Raw genomic sequence first — 21,297 nt, forward strand, 5'->3', positions numbered from 1 at the left:
GCATTTTTTGCTTAGAGCATGTATTATGCATACATGTACTTGCACCAATATTTGTTATGCATTGGGAGTTGGAATTATATCATTGCCTCCCAAGTAATTTGGTTAAGGAATTTCATTTGGGACTTCTAGTGAATTTCATGTCAAGAACTATTAAAGTATTATATGATGATTTTTTCCCTAAAAAAACAACAAATATTAAGAAAGTCAAAACGCATAAATTTGAAAAATATTGTTGTTAGAGTGAGGGTGCGTGGTAAAAGGTGTTGATTGAATACATTAAGTGGCAAGATAATATTAGTAGACCCATTAATTAAAGTGTTGGCATGCATAATGAGCATATAAATTCAATGGGTTTGATTTATGTTTATAATTTATAAATGTGTTCGTTATTGATAATGAAAGATGATTGGAAAATGTTTATGGTGTTGACATTATTATGGGACTAGTTTATGATATGAACAATTTTACATAAAATTGTCATGATCCATATTAGTAATTTGATTGATTAAGAGTATAGTGAATGTTAATCAAATTAAAAGGTGCATGATTCTCGATGTGATCATTCAATCAAGTAAGAGAATGTTGAATATTTATATGTGTGTATGCGCATCTTCATGATCACATAGTGTGTGCCCTACATATAAATAATTAATTAAGTATAAGGCTATATATTAACTAATTAATGCATATATAAAAGTACCTTGACTAAAGTCAAATGCTTTATTTATTGGTATGTAAGACACAATGACCAAAGTCATGTATTTATAATGGTTAATAGAAAGCTCCCCAATCAAAATACATTGAAATAATTGAGAATTAAATTTCTATAGAATGAAAGTAATATTTAAATTAAGAGTAAGTTGCATGGCAATTCGGTTGTCCTAGTAGAAATAAAGTAAGGTATATTTAAATTATATTCTTATTCTTACTTGATTATGGTTCATAAAATAAGTTAAAAAGGTCTTTCCCATATAAACAATTACCAAAGCCTAATCCCTTCGTTGTAGTTCTTGTCAGCATGCTGCTTGCTGGCAATGGCGGTTCGCGCAGCACTCGCTCGCTCCGCTTCCATTTCCATCCGCCCAGTCCTCCGCTGCTCTCATTCGCGTTCCGTCATTTCTCCCAAACATCTTCTCAAATCCCGTCTCTGTCCCCTCTGGTCCTCTTCCTTCTCCTCCTGCCTCTCTTTACACTCTCCGGAAGTCCACCACACCTCCTCCTCTCCACATTTGCTCCTCTTCTTCCTCCGTCGCATCCACGGCCGCTCCCACCGTCGATCGCCCCGATGAAGGCAATCCTCTCCTGCAAGACTTCGATTTTCCGCCGTTCGACGCCGTCCGCGCCGACCACGTCGCCCCCGGGATCCGAACCCTCTTGAAGCGACTCGTATGATTCGATTAATCTCATTTGTGTTTTTGTGCGTGTTAATGCGATGTGTTGCAGGGGAGTGAGCTGGATGAGTTGGAGAGGACAGTGGAACCGTCGTGGCCTAAGTTGGTGGAGCCGTTGGAGAGGATTATCGATCGGTTGACGGTGGTTTGGGGGATGGTCAACCATCTCAAGTCCGTCAAGGATTCGCCTGAGCTTCGTTCCGCCATCGAAGATGTGCAGGTATATTCGCATGTTCTTAATTTATATGTGCGCGTCTGTGAAGTTTGATTTCGTATTTTTCTTGTATCTGAGAAATAACGGTGCTAAGGACAGAGAATCTCTAAGAGGAGCATATTGGCTATACCCAACCTTTTTGCCCCCACTATAGATTTGAGTACTTAGGTACCAAACGGAATATGGTGAGAATGGAATAGCTATTGTGTCAGGGAATAACAATTTATGAAGTGAAGCTGGTACCTTTTTAAGGTGAATTACTGCCAAAATTTATGATAGTCCAGTCTGTAGGGAATAGACTAATAACTATTTCTGAATTTCATCATTTGGACGTCTAAATCTTATGTTTTTTTCGTTTTTTGCTTTTTTTTTTTCCCATACAAAAAAGGAAGAAAATCTCTATTTGCAATATAGTTATACAAGATTTTATGTGTGAAAGATTTGAGTTTTCATATTTATTTTGTTTTCAAACAATTTCTTAGCAATAACTCACATTATGTGCGAGTAAGCCTCTGAAAGGGAGAATAATATTGGTGAAATTAGAAGCTTAAGAAAAATTGGGGACTGAAATCTTTTGTTTTGTCATGAATTCGTTCAATTTAACTTAAAACTAATGAAATTTGTATTCATCATAAGTGAAATTAAATGTTTTAATGGATGTCCATTAATCTAGTTGGGGTTTATTCTTTTAGATTAGAATTTTTGATGGTTAAGAATATGGTTTATTGGAAGATGATTTTGCGCATGGTTTTTTTGTTTCTATCTTGTTTTCTGGTTGTCACAATGCATTTTTTTTTTAATTTTTAATTTTTAATTTTCTTGTGCAGCCGGAGAAGGTTGAGTTTGATCTAAGGTTGGGGCAAAGCAAGCCTATTTATAATGCATTTAAAGCCATTCGAGAATCATCCAATTGGCAGACTCTGAGTGATGCTCGCAAACGTATAGTGGAATGTTGGTATATCACAAATTTCTTATCAGCCCTGTATTTGTAAAATTTACAATGCATATATGTTCCTTCTTGTTGCCTCTGATTGATTGAGTGGGTTATTGTTTTATGATTGGTACACACATTTGGAACGTGGTACACACATTTACTGCATTTTTTTAATTTTTTGGGTGCAATATTTTGTGCCTGGACAGCCTTTATTTCATCCATTTTGGTTTTGCCATATTTTGGCTTGGTGTTGAACATGGTTGTTAGAATCTTACGATTCTCAATTCGATTCATATGATTTGTATGAACTCCACACTAACTTGATTCGAATCTTACTAATGAATCTAAAAACTACTGAATTGTTGCTGTAGACACCTCGTTTTGTCCGGACCAAATATAATAGGATAAAATTATTATTATTACTGTGCATACAACAAAAAAAATACAAAAAAAGAGAAATACATCAGAAAAATAAAAAACATCATAAAAAATACAAAAAAAAATTAAAATACAGAAAAATTAGATAAAGTGTCTTGGGACTTTGCCGGTTCTTGCACACCTGCATGCCTGCACAAGAGACGAAAAAATTAATAGTTAGGAAAATCAGCAATAAATGAAATTGTTGGCTGATAGATAATTAATGAGCCGATGAAAATTGGCTGGCTGGGCGGTGAATTGGTTGGGAGCTTGAAATTTAAGGCTGGTGGCAAGTTGGTTGAGAGTTTAAAATTAAATGCCTCCCTGAGCTTATAAATTGGGATTCAAGGGAAGCAAAAATAGGGTGGGACATTCAGAATATTGAGAGCAGACAGTGTGTGAAGAAATTCGGTGTGAGAGCTATAGTGAGGAATTTGCGAAGTGTGAATTGCACACAATATTCATAAAAGCGATGAAGCATTTCGGTCACACACAAGTTCCACAAAAGCAAGGAAGACAACTTTCACATTGCAAGGAATTTGCACATAGCCAAGAGGTCATTCAAACAATTAGAATTCATAGTTGTTACTGATCGTGGGATTTTAAACGGGAATGTTGAAGACCGTAGGAGTGTGAAGACTGAGGTTAGTTTTTATTTTGTTTTATTTTTTATTTTATTTTAAATTACACAAATTTTGAAATTAAAATTCCATTTGCTTGAAATGAATATTTGTGTTTAAATTGAAAATTTTGATTCCAAAAATATAATTTTCAGGTTGTTTGGTTAACAAGAAAATTTGGGAAAATTTTTCTGAGAAAATGTAAACCAACTAGGAAATATAAAAAAAATAATAAAAATAAGGGAGCGAGGAACTTATTTGTTCAATCCGTTCTTGAAATTTCCTTTGTGGTCTGGAACCGCAAGAAATGAAAATAAAATATGAGATTAAAAAAAATAAGAGACCCGAGAGATGATTCAGAGAAGGTGAAATGAAAGAAAGAAAAGAAAGGAAAGAAAGAAAATAGAAGAAGATCGGAGAGAGAGGAAGAGCTGAATAGAACAGAGAAAGGGCCACAAGAAAAATACACGGCTAGAAGAAGAAGAAGAAGAAGACGAGGAGGAGGAGGAAGAGATGGGGAAAGAGAAAAAGGAAGATAAAGAAACTCTTACTCACACTTCCATATATATAATATCTCTCCACTTACATTCTCTCACTTACACACACCCACACTTCCATATATATATATATATATATATATATATAATTTCTCTCCACTTACACTTTCACTATATATATAGTTATTAACACATCATCATATTTATATATGTGTATTTATGAGCGTGTATATGAAGGTGTATTTGGTATGAGTATATATATATATATAATTGTTTGTGATTAATGTAGGTTCACTATATATACATGAGTGTTGGCATATGTGTTTATAATGCATTTAGTGTGAAATATATGTAGCAGTATGTGTGTGCTTGAAAGTTGTTTTTCACTATAGAATATAAAAATATAAAAATTAGAAAAAAAATCAGAAAAGTTTAAAAAAAATATATTTTAAGATTAGGAAATTATTTTTATGTACTTTTTACTTGGAAAGTAGAAATTGAGTTCCAAAAAATCTCCCAGAAAATTTTGAAAATGTTGTAAAATAGTTAGAAAAATTCTATAAAATTTTGAAATAAATCTGTGAGCTATTTTCGTAAAAATATTTTCTTGATTTTTAGAAGGGGTTTCCCCATAATTTCAAAAAAAGGGCATGGGCTTTTTAAGCCTCACATGTCTTAGCTCTGAGGGATACCCTATTTTGGATATATTCTAGGATAATGTATATGTTTGTATGCTTAATTAATTGTATATACTTTAAGCAATTTGTTCGTTTAAAAAGGAGTAAAATAAAGGGTTATTGAAATTAGTTTGGGATAATTTTTAATTAATTAGGTACTTTTTGTAGAACGGGTGTGTAGGGGGTGCTAGTATCTTCTCCTCACATAACCGAATTCTCGATTTCGATCATGGTATACACAGACTGATTCTACCCTTAATTGGGTAGTAATCATGTGACGCCCCGATTTTCATACCATTTTTTTTCCCTCTTCAATAAATAACAAATATTAATCAAACATCGACCACGTTAAAAACTCTGATACCATTTAAACATGATCCGACCCAAAGTGGGGTACAAGGTAATCAGTTCACCATATACACGCATTCTTAACAGCGGAAGTCAATATTTACAAACCATCTGGAATACAAATACCTAGAGTTCTATACAACCATATACATCCCCAAAAATCCACAATATACACTAGGAATCATATATCCCTAAACAAAACACTCACCCTGTCTATCAGGGTATTAGTTCCCCTCTATCACGGAGTTCTATCACCTGGTCTGTCACGGTTTCCTGAAATATTAGATATTTGGGTGAGACATATCTCAGTAAGATGGAATAAATTATTTAAAGTGTGTGACAGTATGAGTTTCGTTATATCATAATATACTCATTTCAGTGATAATACCATCTGAGAAAAATATACAAATTCATATTCATAATCATATAGGTATAGAACACAATCTTTTACAAGTTTTATTCCATTTCTCAAATCATGCACATGCAACCCATATTTATCAGCGAAAGTTCTCGATGATAGGGGAGATTACACGCCCAGACATGTAGCTCCCCTTTGCTCTAATATCGTTTGTAACCTTGCCAGAATAGTTCAGGTGCGGTTACAACTGATACTTATCAAGGCACTCATCCTACTTAGTAAGCCCTCAGGCGGAGAGTTTTACTTCGCCCAAATTATTTATGTAATTAAATTAACACTCTTTCATTTCTCATTTCCATTTCATAATCTAGCTCATGAGTGTCCACTGTAACCCATCCATTTGCTGCCTATAACTCATGACTGCCCTGAGGATATTCACCACGCCATGCTTCCCCCCATGGTCAGGGTTGTGCGGCCCGAAGATTGGATTTAAACCGCGGTTGGCCTACTCGTTTAGAACACAATAAGAAATCAAAATACAAAATCCATCGTTTGTAGTACGATTGACCTGCCTAACCTTGGTCCAGACTCTAGGGGGCAAAACTACTCTTCTCACTAACTCAATCGACTGCCATGCCACACTCTCCACGAGACCGTGTGGTTGCACTTATCATCCCACTAGCAACGGTATCGTGCTTTCAGAAATACTCCAGTCCATCAGGGTTCTCATTCCCACATTTCTATTTTCACAATTCAGTATTCACGTTCCATTATTTACATTGCAGTATTCACGTTGTAATATTCACATTTCAGTATTCACAACATACTATTCACATTATAATATTCACATTGCAGTATTCACATTTCAGTATATATTTCATTTCACGTATTTCAACATTTCTTAATAAAACATATCATCATTTCATATTTCCTCATTTATCATAAAAAACATTTCTATATTCATATTTATATTCCATCACTTTCCAGTATACATGTTGGTATAACATAATTCATCATTCTCAATAAAACAATTTTATTTACCACTTTCCATCATTTCCCATATTTCAAATCCCAAAACATCACAATTCAGTATAAATCATATGCCACACAATTTTATTTGATATTCGTATCATAATAATTTGAGGCAAAATATCATATTCTCATTTTCACGTAATAATTCAACCAGTAGTCCTCAAAATAGCTGTTATAATTTATTCCCCTTACCTGACTTACTGAGAGGTCTGCTAAAATACCCAATTCCACGCCTGCGGCATTCAAAACTCAAAACCCTGAAATTCACATTTCTCCCAAATCAATCAATTCAATTCCTAGAATAATAATTATTTTAATATTTCCTAGGCCCACACACTCCCAATACTAATTAAACTTAAAAAATAATTAACGGATATAATTCCATGATCCTATCCTAGCCTTGGAGTTGTGTCTAGGAAACTCAAATTAAAAATCTACTCTGATTAAAATGACGAGGATCAGAGTTAGGACCCCGTGGTGGTGTCTGATTGTCGATTTGACTAAAAGTTTAAGGAGAAATTGCGGAGAGAGTGAAAGGTTACCTTACCCTAGAAGTGTTGCCTACGTTGCTCGTACGACAAATCCACTTTGGTTAAAATGTTGGTGGCGGAGAATGGAACCCAGGGGTATCTTCAGTTTTTCGATCGGCGCCCGTTTGACCGAGGAAATCGAGAAGAGAGAGAAGGAGGGACGGAGGAGTGAGAGACGAGATTGGCGAGAGAGAGTGAGAGACGGAGAGTACAGAGAGAGACGTCTTTGTAATTATAATTTCAAGATTGATTATATGTGTATATATATATATTATATTATATCATATTATATTATAATATTATAATATTATAATATTATATTATATTAATATATTATTATATTAAATAATTAATTAATAATAATTATCATTTAAAAATAAATAAATAAATAAATAATATTAATTATTATTATTATTATTATTATTTTACATTTCCATGCATATTATTTTTGGGGTCGTTACAAATCATGTGTTCTAACCACACCCCAAAAGGTTAGTGACGACTCTAATACCCAATTTTCTTGAAAATTAAAACTATTATTTTTTATTCGCCACCCCGGGGCATCTTGCTCCCAAGACATCGTGACAGTTGCCAAATCTGTTGATTCACCTTATTAATCTAATGAATCGATCTAAACCTATCAATTCACATGATTCTAGACCTATCATATCCTAACAAACCCTACTTGTTTAAAACCTCCAAAGTAACATTTCTTTCTTTCTTCTCGCTTTTTTTTTTTACACGAATACCTTCCATTCCTTGTCTATGTTAGTTTTGTGCTAAAAAAGAGAAGAATAATGGAACTTCACATCTTATGTTGCCTTCCCAAATCCATTCTTCCCTCTAGGAGTATACTATTATGCTATTAAGAAGGGAAAGAACTCTCATTGGCTGATGTGGTACTCATGTTTCATTGTGTTAAGATTCAAGAGTTGGTTTTTGTGTTAGTTTGTTCAATTATTATCATATTTTCCCTTTTTTTTTTTATTCCCTCCTTTAAACAGTATAAAATTCATTTTTTACTGATATTTCTTGGCTCTTTGTCTTAGTTTTCATTTTCTTAGGGAAAACATACAAATGAAATATGATTTTTTTTTTTTTATTATTGTCAAAGTTTAAATGCACTTTACCATTTTGCTTCTTGATTGTATATCAATATATGCATGTGTTGGGGATGTGACTCATATTTTGAGTGGAACACATGCATGGGGGGAAAGCATCGTGAAGCGAGGAACAAGGAGAGAAGGATGCAGGAGGCAAACCGTCGACAGTTTTAGGGTGTTTTGCAGGAAATTGTTCTCGGGTTAAAACCGTCAACGGTTACGCTCGCGGACGTCACGGATTTTTGAATTGGAGATCAATAAATTGGGAGTTTTTGGAGGATTTTCCTCCGGGGGATCGCTACAGAATTGTTTTAGATTAAGTAATATTTAATCCTTATTATGTAACCCTAGTTTGATAAGCTTGATGTAAGCTTCATTGAGATAGTGAAAAACAGCCGCTGCTCCCGTGGGTGTAGGCAAATTGCCGAACCATGTAAATTCTTGTGTCTTTGATTGTTGCTTTCTTTTATTCTCATTGTTGAGTGATTGCTTGTTTAGTATATAGTTCATCATCCAGTGTTTGTCTTGCTTGTTCCATTCATTGTTTAGTGAGTTCGTGTAAGGTCTTCCGCTGCACACACTCGGCAACAACAATTGGTATTAGAGCACCAATTGTTTTCACATCAACATGTCATTTAGAACTAATTTTGGAAATTGTACTGAATCTTACGATTCCTTTCGATTCTCAATTCATATAATTGAAATTTTGATTCACGATTTGAACCTCCATTAGACAACTATGGTGTTGAATAACTAGACCACTTACACCCTTCCGTTTTAGTATGAGCATTTTTAGACATTCAAACAGAAATATTTTAATGTATATACCACATGATTACGTATATATAGATATAAGACTGAAAGTAATAACTAATAAGGAATGGTTTGATGCATATAGTAGGCATAAAATTGAATCTAGAACATCCATAAACCAAAAGAAACAAGAACTTATTACATCGACCCAAAACAGTGCATATAGAAGGCCAATTGAAGTCTGTCGCGTGTTATTGAAAAGGTCCCATTAATTAAACTTAACACCAATATGAGGTTCACATGTCTTACTTAAATGTAAGGGGAAATAAAGGTTTTCCAAATATTTTGTGCTTTATTGAACGTCATGCAGTCAAGTCAATATATTAGCAACATGTGTAATCCGTTCGTAATGTATCACAATTGGCTGAAAAAGCTTTGACAGGTTGAAGCCCCAAAAGCCCCTGAAAAATTTCAACCTTCTAGGCGTGAAGAACATCAAGAATTGGGCCTCTCAAGTGCTGAACTTCTAGTTTCTTTGTGAATCTCAAGCTATGTCAATCTTTTCTAACCAAAGGGCAGGAAATCTTTCTGCTCTTCCAACATCAAGTCATTCAGGCTCTTGGTACAATTTTTTAAAGAAGAAAATAATCTGAGGATACTACTTTTGTAAAGAAAAGTCCTGAGATTCTAAGTGCATTCCCAAAATCGGTAAAGCAATGTTTACTTAAATTCCTTGTCTACTTTGACTTCAAATTTTGTTCACAAAAATGTCACGTCAAATTAGAAATGCCTTAAATCTTTCAAAGGACAATCAACAGTGAAAGATTTGACAGATTCAAGCCCCAAAAGTCCCAGCTAACTTCAACCTTGAAGCCCTTGAGCCCTTAAGAACATCAAGAAGTATGCATCTCAATGCCGCACTTGAGTTTGTTCATGAGTTTCAAGCTACTTCGATCTTTTCCAACCAAGGTATTTTCAGAGATTCCAATCTCATTCCCAAGGTATTTTTCTTATCTATTTCGACTTAAAATTAGTGTGTACATAGGGGTCTCTTGATGGGTCAGTTCCTGATGAATCATATTGTATCATGCACATTTGGTTTCCTTTGTTTACTTTGTGTCTTATAAGCATGTTGTTTTACATTTGAATAGGTTGACTTTTGCCAATTATGTTTTCTTTTGATTTCAGCCCAAATAAAAGGGGCAGTTCTTAGTGGTGTTTCTCTTGAAGATGACAAAAGAGACAATTTCAATAAGATTCAACAGGTGTGCTTCGATATGAACTAGAGTGGCTGGATGCACTAAACTCGGGCTTCTCATGGACCTTATCTTGTATAGAATCCTCTCAAATTTTCTTTTATCTCGTAGTTTTTCCTTGTCATTTCATGGTTTTATTGGGGAATAAATTCACAATTTAATTGTTGTGTGAGATTTCCATTTAATCAATGAGACTGACCTCCCTATTTGTGTGCATGTGTGTGTGCGCGTGCATGCAGAAAAATGCATCAGGAAAGATTTTTGAAGAATTGCATGGAAAGACCAATTATTATTATTATTATGGAAATCTGTTAATCAATAGTATAGATGAATGGGTTTCATCAAGGAAAGAGAGGTTAGAGTTCTTTTGGAAAGAGGGAGAAAGAGAGGGTGGCTTGAAAGCCATTTGTTAAATGTTCAAATTGATATTGTTCTTTGTATGCATCTTATAAATTTTTGAGCAACAGAAACTGACTATGTCCCCATCATGGTACATGATTTTGCCTGCAGAGTGCAGATCGAAGATGGGAAAACAAGGGGCCATAGCACCAAATGAAAAATATTTGATTTGAACTTTGTTCACTTCCATAGTAGGGAGTTAATTATGTGTCTAAACCTTATGCATATTATATGTATAATAGATAGAGATTTAAGATTGTTTTAATTTCTGATTAATATTCTGCTGATTAATATTCTGCTTATCTATACAATAATTTACCTAAGTTATTTTTCCTGTCTTTTTGGATGTCCAGAAAGATTAAATTAATAAAAAAAAATTTAAATATGACCTGAAACTTGAGTCTGAGCATGCCGTGGGACTCTTTTTTTTGTTTGGTGTTTGGAGAGGGGTGGGCGAAGGGAGGTTAAGGTTGGCTTCTATAACAAGAATTTAATTATGAAAGATGGCACAGAACTATTTCTTTTATTATCCTAAAATTTATGAATAAGAAAAGCAAGCAGTAATCTTCTTGCATACCTGTTTTTCCTCCCATTTCTCCCCCCTTTTGTTCATTGTTAATTGAAATTTGTCATTTTTATTTAATTTATGTTTTTTTTGGCTGAAACAGGATGTAATCTTGGAAAAGGGTTTTGATCATCTGATCTGTGATTGCTTACTTTTCACCTTGAGTTGATTTGCAGGAGCTGGAAAAACTTTCAAAAAAATTTGAGGAGAATGTTTTGGATGCCACAAAGAAGTTTGAAAAGTTAATTACAGATAAGAAAGACGTTGAAGGGTTACCTGCTACTGCTCTTGGGTTGGGTGCACAAACAGCAGTGTCTAAGGTATTATTTGCTGAGACCTAACAGAGGATTTTGTCTTGTTTCGTTCATGCCTCAAGTCAGATATTGGCTTTTTTGTCTTGTGTATTTTTGTTTTATGCATCTTTGTAAATCCAACGAGGGGCACCGAAATGCTACTGCCGAAAATGGTCCCTGGGTCATCACATTGGATGCACCGAGTTTTCTATCTGTTATGCAACATGCTCAAAACCGGTCTTTGCGTGAGGAAGTTTACCGTGCTTATGAAACGCGTGCGTCTAGTGGAGATCTGGATAATACAGCAATTATTGATAAAATTCCTAACCTTAGATTGGAAAAGGCTAGGCTTCTTGGCTACAAGAACCATGCTGAGGTATAACTTATTGTATTCAGCATACTCCTCTTTCATGGACAAACTGAGGTATAATTTTTTGTCAGGTGAGCATGGCTACCAAAATGGCCACCATTCAAAAGGCGGAGGAACTCCTAGAAAAGCTTCGAAGTGCTTCCTGGAATCCTGCCATTCAAGGTTGTGCATTAAATATACGTTCTCTAAATTAAGACCCCATATTGTGTGAAGTGGTTACTTTGACAATCTCTAGGATGTTAAATGGATACCTTGTAATGGGGCTGCATTTGGTGGAAATGAATCTTGATCTCATAGTGCTTGCTTTTGTTATATTTTTAAACATTTTTATCATATGATAGGAGCATTGCCAACATAATTTAATTGTTATGTTGCAAATTAACTTCATATTTAGTAGCATGTAATGAAACCTTGCTATTGGCTAGGGCCGCAAATGTGCTGTGAGCTTGAATATGCTTGCTCAAGCTTGTTCATTTATGCAAGCGCATAAGTTGAGGAGCCCTTATCGACTAGAGCTTCTGAGATGCTCATTAATGGCTTGATTTTTTGGAACCTATCACTATAAGAGGCAAGAGGCTCTTTAGGTAAAAGGTAAAAAAGAGGCTCTAACTAATACTGTAATAGGGTTTTTTCGTTTCCCCCCTCCCCTCCAACAAAAGAAAAAAAGAGGCTATTGGCCTTGCACATTGGCCCTATCACCAAAATTCAAGTTTTCGAATTCAGCCTAAACATGAGGATCCCCATGCCAAGACAGTCCCTGCTTTTAAGCCCACTACAGTCTATTGAGCCTAATTTGACCTAATTAAATGAGCTGATAAATGAGCCTAATCAAAGCTTACTAAACGAGTCCAACTGAGCTTGTAAGCGAGCCATCCATTCATCTTTAGGTTCGACTTGTTTATTAAGCGAGCCTCAAAATTGGGCTTGAGAATCACTCATTTATATAAACGAGCGAGCCTGAACAGGCTCTTACTGAGCCGTTGGTTGTGTTCTCTATTACTTATGTTACTTCCTTTCTATTTAGAGAAAACTCTAGAATGGCTAATTTTCTCCTAAATCTAAAATGTTTTATGTTTTTAAAGAGAAGTGTTTGCTTGTATTGATACTTACTGTGGGCAAAAACTCTGTGTGCTCCACTACCATCTTAGACTTTCCGTTTTTCAGAGAAGGATAGAGGCTATGGAGAGTTAAGGAGATAATAAGAAATTATAAAATTTTTTGAGAAATTTAAAGTTGAAATTATTTTGTTAAATCACTTATGTATCCATGGTTTGTAAAGGTTGTAATTTAAATGATAACTTGAAAGGTTGAGAGCATTTTGGAAACAATGAGGAGGGAAAATGCTTTTCTTCCTGTAATTAATAGTGGAGATATTTCTGTTATGCCTGCTCCTGCATTGAAATTTTTTTAGAAATAGATTTTAGTAAAGTTTCCATTGTCCAATTTCCCATTTTTCAAATTCTTTCTTGAACAAATTTCTGTTGAACATGAAAAGCATTTGAGGACCAGGTGGGGCCTGATATTTACTTTGACATTTATAGATATGGAAGACCTTAAACATTTCTCAAAAAGTCAAGGAGCATTAGAAGCTAATGATTTGAACCATTGGGATTTAAGCTTTTGGAGCGAGAGGCTTCGTGAGTCAAAGTATGATATAAATGAGGTTAAATCTCTCTCTTCCCCTCTGCCTCTCTCATTCACGCTCACACGCACATTCTTACTTCAAACATCATACTCTATGGATTTGATTGTGTCCAAAATTTGGTAATTTAAATATCCTTTATTTCTGTTATATGTTTTTTTGGTTAGTTACTGTTATTGCTCATCAAATTTGATTATGTATCTTTTTTGGATTGAAAATTTAATTGGCCAATTGTTATGTGGGTTTCGTTAATAAGTTTTCCTTTTGGAAAGCCTTCGTTTTTGCATGGAAAAATTTATATGGTTTGGGAAAAAAATGCAGGAAGAACTACGCCCATATTTATCCTTGCCAAAAGTTATGGATGGCCTCTTCAACCTTGCAAATGAGATTTTTGGAATTGATATTGAGCCAGCCGATGGTCTAGCTCCAGTAATATATTTTCGCTGGTTCATTTGTGTCTCGTTGTTTTCTTGTAGGATAACTAGATGGTTTTTGCATACTAATAATTATGAGCTTCACTTAATAGGTCTGGAACAATGATGTTCGGTTCTACTGTGTTAAAGATTCTTCTGGTAATCCAATTGCATACTTCTATTTTGATCCATATTCTCGTCCATCTGAAAAACGAGGAGGTGCATGGATGGATGAGGTTGTTGCTCGAAGTCGTGTTATGTCACATGATGGTGCATCTGTGAGGTTGCCTGTAGCCCACATGGTTTGCAATCAAATGCCACCAGTGGGGGACAAGCCAAGCCTTATGACTTTCATAGAGGTAAATTTAATTTAATTTAAATTTTTTTTTTTTGATAAGGCAACTATATTGAAGAGGCATCAAGGGGATGCCAGCCCATGCTACACTGAATCATGCACCTGAAGGGTGTCACACAAATCAAAGATTACATCGAAATCATTAATAATAGTCCTATTTAATGATATTAAGGGAATTTAATTCTTATGCTTTATATTATTAGTTACTAACAACCTAACATGGTGCTAGCTGAGAAATCAGCAACTTGGCCTTTCCGGTCTAGGTTAGGATTGCCTTGGAGAGCCTTTGGGTCTAAATGAACATATATTGGTTAAATTGACGTTCACATCCTGGGACAAAATTATTGATTTGTGAATGTCTTGTTGCATGTACTGATTTTCTAGGTGCAATGAGATTGTTTGAATTTTGTATATGTTTGAAAGGCTTGAATGTTGAGGTGAATTTTATAGTGAAGTGCTACAGATTTTCTGGTGCTTGGAAACAAAGAAACCTCTGAAGCCACTTTAGATTAGTAAAGAGCCGTGGATTACTGCAGTTTCTGGCGGGCATAGTAGGATTGTATTGAATGACCATAATGTAATTTTAGATTTTTGTGACATCCTGCAGGAGGGATGACTCTGTAAATCTGGGTCGGAATCCCCTTGACACCCTTTTTTAGTAAAATCATTTTACTGATAAAAAAAAATTAAAATTCTGAACTGCGTTTGTCAACAAACATGAATAAAGGGGCTTTAGTCGACCTCTAAGTATTCTGAACTTGAGCAGCTATGATTCAGCCCTTAGCTACCATACCTCACCTTCTGGACCCAGTTAACTTAATTGCAAACCAATTATTGTACCAAATTTTATTTTTTATTAGTAATAAATTGGTTAAGAGGCACCCTTATTAATGAGTAATAATTAACTTAAGGGTGCCAAAAGGGGCTTAACCCATGTACATACCTGAACAACTCAGGAGCCAATATCAAGATGCTCCAAAAAATCTAGGAGGGACAATAAGTGCAAAAAGAGTTCCGAGTGGACAAAATACACAAGAAATGGAATCTATTAATGTAGCTTTCAGAGCATTTCAGCACTTCTTTTATGTCCAGTAACATTCTTAAATTTTCTCTAGTAGTTTTCTACTTTTTTAATGCTCATACAAATTTTAATTATCTTTAAAAAAAAAAAATTATCTGGAGCTGGTTTTTCTTCGAAAAATAAAAAATAAAAGGCATTGGGCCTGTTTGGTTGTGGTCTTGTGGAACATTATTTTCATTTTTGATTTCTTGTTTTCTAAATAATTGCAAAAATGGCTTCAGTTTTCTAAATTTCCAACATTTGTATTGGAAACTTGGAAGATATCTTTTTATTGTTTTTCTATTTACTCCGTGTGAATGTTGGCGAACTGAAAAGCAAGGTGGATTTTTGTATTTCTATGGAATATTGGAAATGGAAAATGAAACTGCTTTCCACCGCCAAACAGATCTATAGCTTTTGGTGACCTGGGGCCAGAAAAATGCCTTGAGGAAGGCTGGAGGCTGGTTGATCGTCATAATATTTGATAATGTACTGCATCGATCTGGTCAGAACCTCTACTCTCTTTAACTTCCATCTATGATTAAGACCTGTTGGCCCAAGTGGCAAGCTTGGAGGGGAGGTGAATTGGGTGTAACAAAATTAAAAACGCTTGATACAAAATTCAAGACAATTAAGACAATCAAGCCAATCACACAAAATGAAAGCAATTAAATCAAAGAGAGAAGGGAAGAGAGTTGTGCGAACTCTTTTATAGTGGTTCGGCAACCGGCCTACGTCAACTCTCTCAAGACCAACAGTCTTGAGGTTCCACTAATTCTCCTTGTTTTTATAGAAACCAAGGAAACTAATACAACCCCTAGTTTTACGGAGACAAAGCAACCACAATCATGGTTTTAAATAAAGGCCGAGACCGTTACGTTTTGGGTTATTGATACCGTTACACATTGCGAAATTGTTGAGAAGAAAAAATCACGGCTGTGGGGGCCGTTACGGACCGCAACCGTTACGTAAAGGCTGCTACAGCTGTTACGTAGCTGCTACAGGACTGTTACATCAAAAAATTTATTTTCTTTTTTACTTTTTGTTCTCACTTTTTCCCTCTCATTCATAAATCATTCTCAATATACCGTATTGCGAGAGGGGGAAAAGATTATAATGAGAATGACAATGATAGAAAATTTACTATTTCTTTAAATACTTACAAGAGATGCATTAATTAACAATTTGAAAAATACTAACTTAGGAAAATATTTTATTTTGACAATATTAGTAATGTGATATTTATGTTCTATATTTTTCAACTTCAACCTTCTTTCTTTTCTAACTATTTTATATTGGTATTATTCGTTTGTCTTATGTGTCTAATAGATTAATGGAGTGTATAATGTATTATATTTTATTAACTAATTTAGCACACATAAGAATTTATCACAGATAAGAACAATGAGAAGTATAAATACGTACACACACGTAATTTTTCTATCAATGGTGGTTTAAAACAAATGTAAACTTGTTGCCCTTACCAAAAAATTTAGTTACTCGAACTGAAGGATCCAAAATACACTAAAACTCTTTCTAAGAAGGGCTAAAAGCTTAAAACATGCAAGTACGCTAGTATGCACAAGGTTGTGCGTGCTTCAAAAAAATTCACGGTCATTATACCGCTTCCCGTTATGTAACATTTGCTACTCCCGCTTCCCGTTACACCCGTTACCGTTATGCTACGCTACCCGTTACCGCGATTTAAAACCATGACCACAATACACTCCTTGTTTTCTATAGAGACTATTGAAACCAAATTACACTCTTTATTTTGACGGAGATCAAGGAACCAATAAAAGAAAATTTTACAAACTCAAATTCCTCTCAAGAGTTTTCTCTCAAGGATGGGCAATTAGAGCACAAAGAAGATTGAGAGAGAATGAAAGCAAGAGCACTTGGATTTTCAGTTTAACGTTCTCAAGACTTTGGAGGGCATATATATAGAGTTTGGTTGAAAGCTAGCCTTTTTATGCCCTTTGGAGCCTTTTTGGCTTTTAGACCAATCGATCACTTACAGGTTCTAATGATAGCTTAATAGCCATTAGAGACAAAAAGAAGATCGTTGTAGGCAAAACTTGCCAGACCGGTCGACTGCCTTCAGCGACCACCCCTTGGCACAAGGCCGGGTTCGGTCTATGTTTTGTTCTCCTTTTGGCAATTTTGGTCCATTAATGCCATGCCTTATATTTTCTCATGGTTTTACAATTTGATGTACAATACAAATGAGAGAGACACTACAAACAAATTACATTATGGTCTTCTACTTCTCTCAATTCTTTAATTTCAATGAATTTAATCTTGTAGAGTACAACTTAATCACAAAGCTATTAATACTCATAGTTTGTTATTATCAAAATCAGGTTAATGAAACATTAGGGCTAACAATCTCCTCCTTTTTGAAGATGACAAACTATTCATTAAAATATGAACAAATAATACAGCATTTAAGTCAACCACAAGTTCTTATTTTTCCTATGTTGCCCCCTTTGACATCATCAAAACCAAAATAAGAGGGGTGAGACTAAAGATACTAACATTTAAGCACAATGTTTCATTTATATAAAAAAATGTTCATTATAAAAGATGTACCAATACGATCCACACATAAAAAATTAGCATGGTAAAAAAATATGACTATTGATGATACCAAATTTAATGCGTGGTCATATCACCCTTCAATGATACCTATGAGACTAGCGCATCGTTTCCATTGCTGCACCCCCACTAATGAGCTGGGAGTCCTGCTTCGGTGACATGGTCACAAGTGAGAGTTTCCATTGGTGCTCAGCCCCAAATAACGGTAGGGGTTAATTAGTTGTGATACTAATTGTTGGCCTAAGTGGTAACCTAAGGCGGGGGGGGGGGGGGGGGGGGTTGAATTGAGTTTAACAAAATTAAAAGCGCTTGATACAAAATTCAAGACAATTAAAACGATTGAGCAAATCACACAAAATGAAAGCAATTAAATCAAAGAAAAGGGAAGTGTGATGCACAAACTCTTTTATAGTGGTTCGGCAACCGGATTATGTACACTCTCTCTAGACCAACCGTCTTGAGGTTCCACTAATTCCCCTTATTTTAATGGAGACCAAGGAAAAAAATACAACCCCGTGTTTTATGGAGACAAGGCAACCACAATACACTCCTTGTTTTCTATGGAGACCAAGGAAACCAAATTACACTGCTTGTTTTGATTGAGACCAAGGAACCAATACAAGAAAATTTTACAAACTCAAATCCCTCATAAGTAAGATACATAATTAAAGCTTACACAATAAAATCTTAAGAATAAACAATTGAAAGCTCAAGAGAATTTTTTTTTTAATTTTTATTTTATTTTATTTTTTTAAGGATGAACAATTAGAACACAAAGAGAGATTGAGAGATAATGAAAGTAAGGGCACTTGGATTTTCTATATAGGTATGTTCTCTAACATTGTCAAGGCTTAGGAGGGCACATATATAGAGTTTGGATGAAAACTAACCGTTTTCTACCTTTAGGAGCATTTTTGGCTTTCAAATCCGTCGATCGCTTACTAACCGTTAGAAACATAAAGAAAACCGTTGCAAGCAAAACTTGCCAGACTGGTCGACCGCCTTTAGGGGCTGGTCGACTGCCTTTGGCCTCTGCCTGGGCCAATCGACCATCCGCTGAGGCCGGTCGACTGCTGCTTGGCACAAGGCCAGGTTCTTTCTACTTTGTCTTTTTTCCGATTTTGGCCCATTGGTGCTATGTTTTATATTTTCGCATAGTTGTACAAGTTGGAGTACAAGTGTACAACACAAATGAGAGAGAAACACTACAAATAAATCATATTAAGGTCTTCAACTTCTTCTCTCAGTTCTTCAACTTCAATGGCTTTAATCTTGTAGAACACACCTTTAGCACAGAGCCATTAGTACTCAATATAGTTTTTTATCATCAAAATTAGGTTAATGAAACCTTGGGCTAACAAAAGCGACATATACTTGTCACTGATTGTATGTTGTATTTGAAAAAGAAAAGTCATTTTCTATTTATATGATTTTCTGGGTTGTAGACTGGTTCTGTTCTGGGAGAGTTGTGGGCTTGGAGGGTTGTTGGAACAGAAAGAAAGAAAATCTTAGATCTGATCCTCCTGACCTGTTTTTTGATGGTTTGGAGGGAGAGATCATGGAGCTTTTGAAGGATTATATACTTCTATTAATATCATAAAGAATAGATGGCTTGCAACTTCCTTTTTTGTTTTGTTTTGTTTTGTTTGTTTTTGTTTTTTATTTATTTTTTAATTTTAATTTTAATTTTTGGTTTGATGGTCAACACTTTGTTAATGTTCAGGCCCCCATTGATTTTGTTGATACATTCTTCTTGTAATATCTGCTTCTGTAATTGGCTTGTGCTATTGCACCCTTTTGATGCCCTTCATGTCTTACTTTCTTTTGCCTATCCTAAAAATAAAACAAGTTTATTGATTTCTGAATAAAATATGTTTTTTATTTTTATTTTTATGTTTTGTTTTGTTATTTTTTTTTTCTTTGCAGAAAGATCATCATTTTGGGCAATCTTGCTTCTGCAAAGTGGGTGTTGCATTCATCTTAATTGACATCTAGATTTTTGTCACTTATTGCAGGTTGAGACTGTCTTCCATGAATTTGGTCACGCACTTCAGCATATGCTAACCAGGCAGGATGAGGGTTTGGTTTCTGGTATACGGGGGATAGAGTGCGATGCTGTTGAATTACCTTCCCAATTCATGGAAAATTGGTGTTACCAAAGGTAATTTCATCTAGCTAAAACCTGTGTTATAATTTCAAAAATTTTGCAATTACAGAAGTGATGCGATGCACGCATAGATTCAGAATTCATATTTTATTAAAATTCCAGCTTTTAAATGTTTTTACTCGTTAGATTACTCTGAAATTTTTTGTGGCATGTATGATCCTTGGTAACTACATGGGTCTTGACATAGGCCATGGGAATGGGTCTGCAAATGCTTGTAATTATCTTTATGCACTGTTTCTCCAATATGCTAACCATCTTGCAGGTGTCTGAAGAAGTGTCAAAAGATCTTGGGATTTACTTCTCTAAGAATGGCACTGTCGGCCCGAATAATAGATAATTTAATTCTTAGGATTAAATCTTAGGCTGCGGGTTCAAATGTGAATGTGGCATATAGCATTTGCTATAGTATAAATAATTTATAGTCTATATAATTAGAATAAAATTATTATATTTTCAAAAGTTATGAATAATGATAGAAAATATGTGTATGTACAAATTGTTATATAGAAGATGTGGTTACCACTGAGTATGGCCAAGGCTGCAAAAGAGCTAGCTGTTCATGTGCTACTCGGTGCTTGGCTTGATGATAGCTCATTCGAAATCATTACGATACATGAGCCAACCTTGAGCTTAGATTTTGAGTTTGAAAATTGTATGCAATGAGCTTAAGCTAGATGATACTTGGCTCCTAAGTTCACAAGCTAGCTTGTTTAACTGGCTTGCAACTTGGGTTGTTTATAAACTCAAATAATAGGCTTGTTTAATAGGATTAGGAGTTAACTAATGAAGTAAGTTCATTAACTTATTAGTATATATGGTCAAAAATAGATTTTTAGTATATATGATCAAAAATAGATTTGCCTATCCAACAACAACAACAACAACAAAACCAAGTCTTAGTCCCACGAAGTGGGGTCGGCTATATGAATCATTTTCCGCCAATTTATGCGATAATGTCCATTTCTTTTGATAGATTCAAGGATATTAAATCGTTACTCACTATCTCCTTCCAAGTTATTTTAGGTCTACCCCTATCCCTTCTACTGCCCCCCATAGTAATTAAGTCACTCTTCCTCACAGGTGCACTATAAGGCCTACGTTGCAAGTGTCCATACCATTTGAGTCGTCCCTCCCTTATCTTATCTTCTATAGGAGCTACACCTAACTTACCGCGGATATGTTCATTCCTTAATTTATCTTTCAATGTTATACCACTCATCCATCTAAGCATCCTCATCTCGGCAACTTTTACTTTTTGGATATTATGTTTCTTCGTCGCCCAACATTCTGATCCATATAGCATAG

General features: G+C 35.0%; 1 pseudogene; it reads left to right on the forward strand.

Annotated features, from left to right (window-relative positions):
* The first annotated feature begins 1,002 nt into the window (after positions 1-1,002).
* Positions 1,003-21,297, forward strand: part of LOC131153329 (probable cytosolic oligopeptidase A) — a 33,846-nt pseudogene continuing 13,551 nt past the window's right edge.

This window comes from Malania oleifera, chromosome 1, assembly GCF_029873635.1.
Source record: "Malania oleifera isolate guangnan ecotype guangnan chromosome 1, ASM2987363v1, whole genome shotgun sequence".
In the NCBI taxonomy this organism is placed as follows: domain Eukaryota; kingdom Viridiplantae; phylum Streptophyta; class Magnoliopsida; order Santalales; family Ximeniaceae; genus Malania; species Malania oleifera.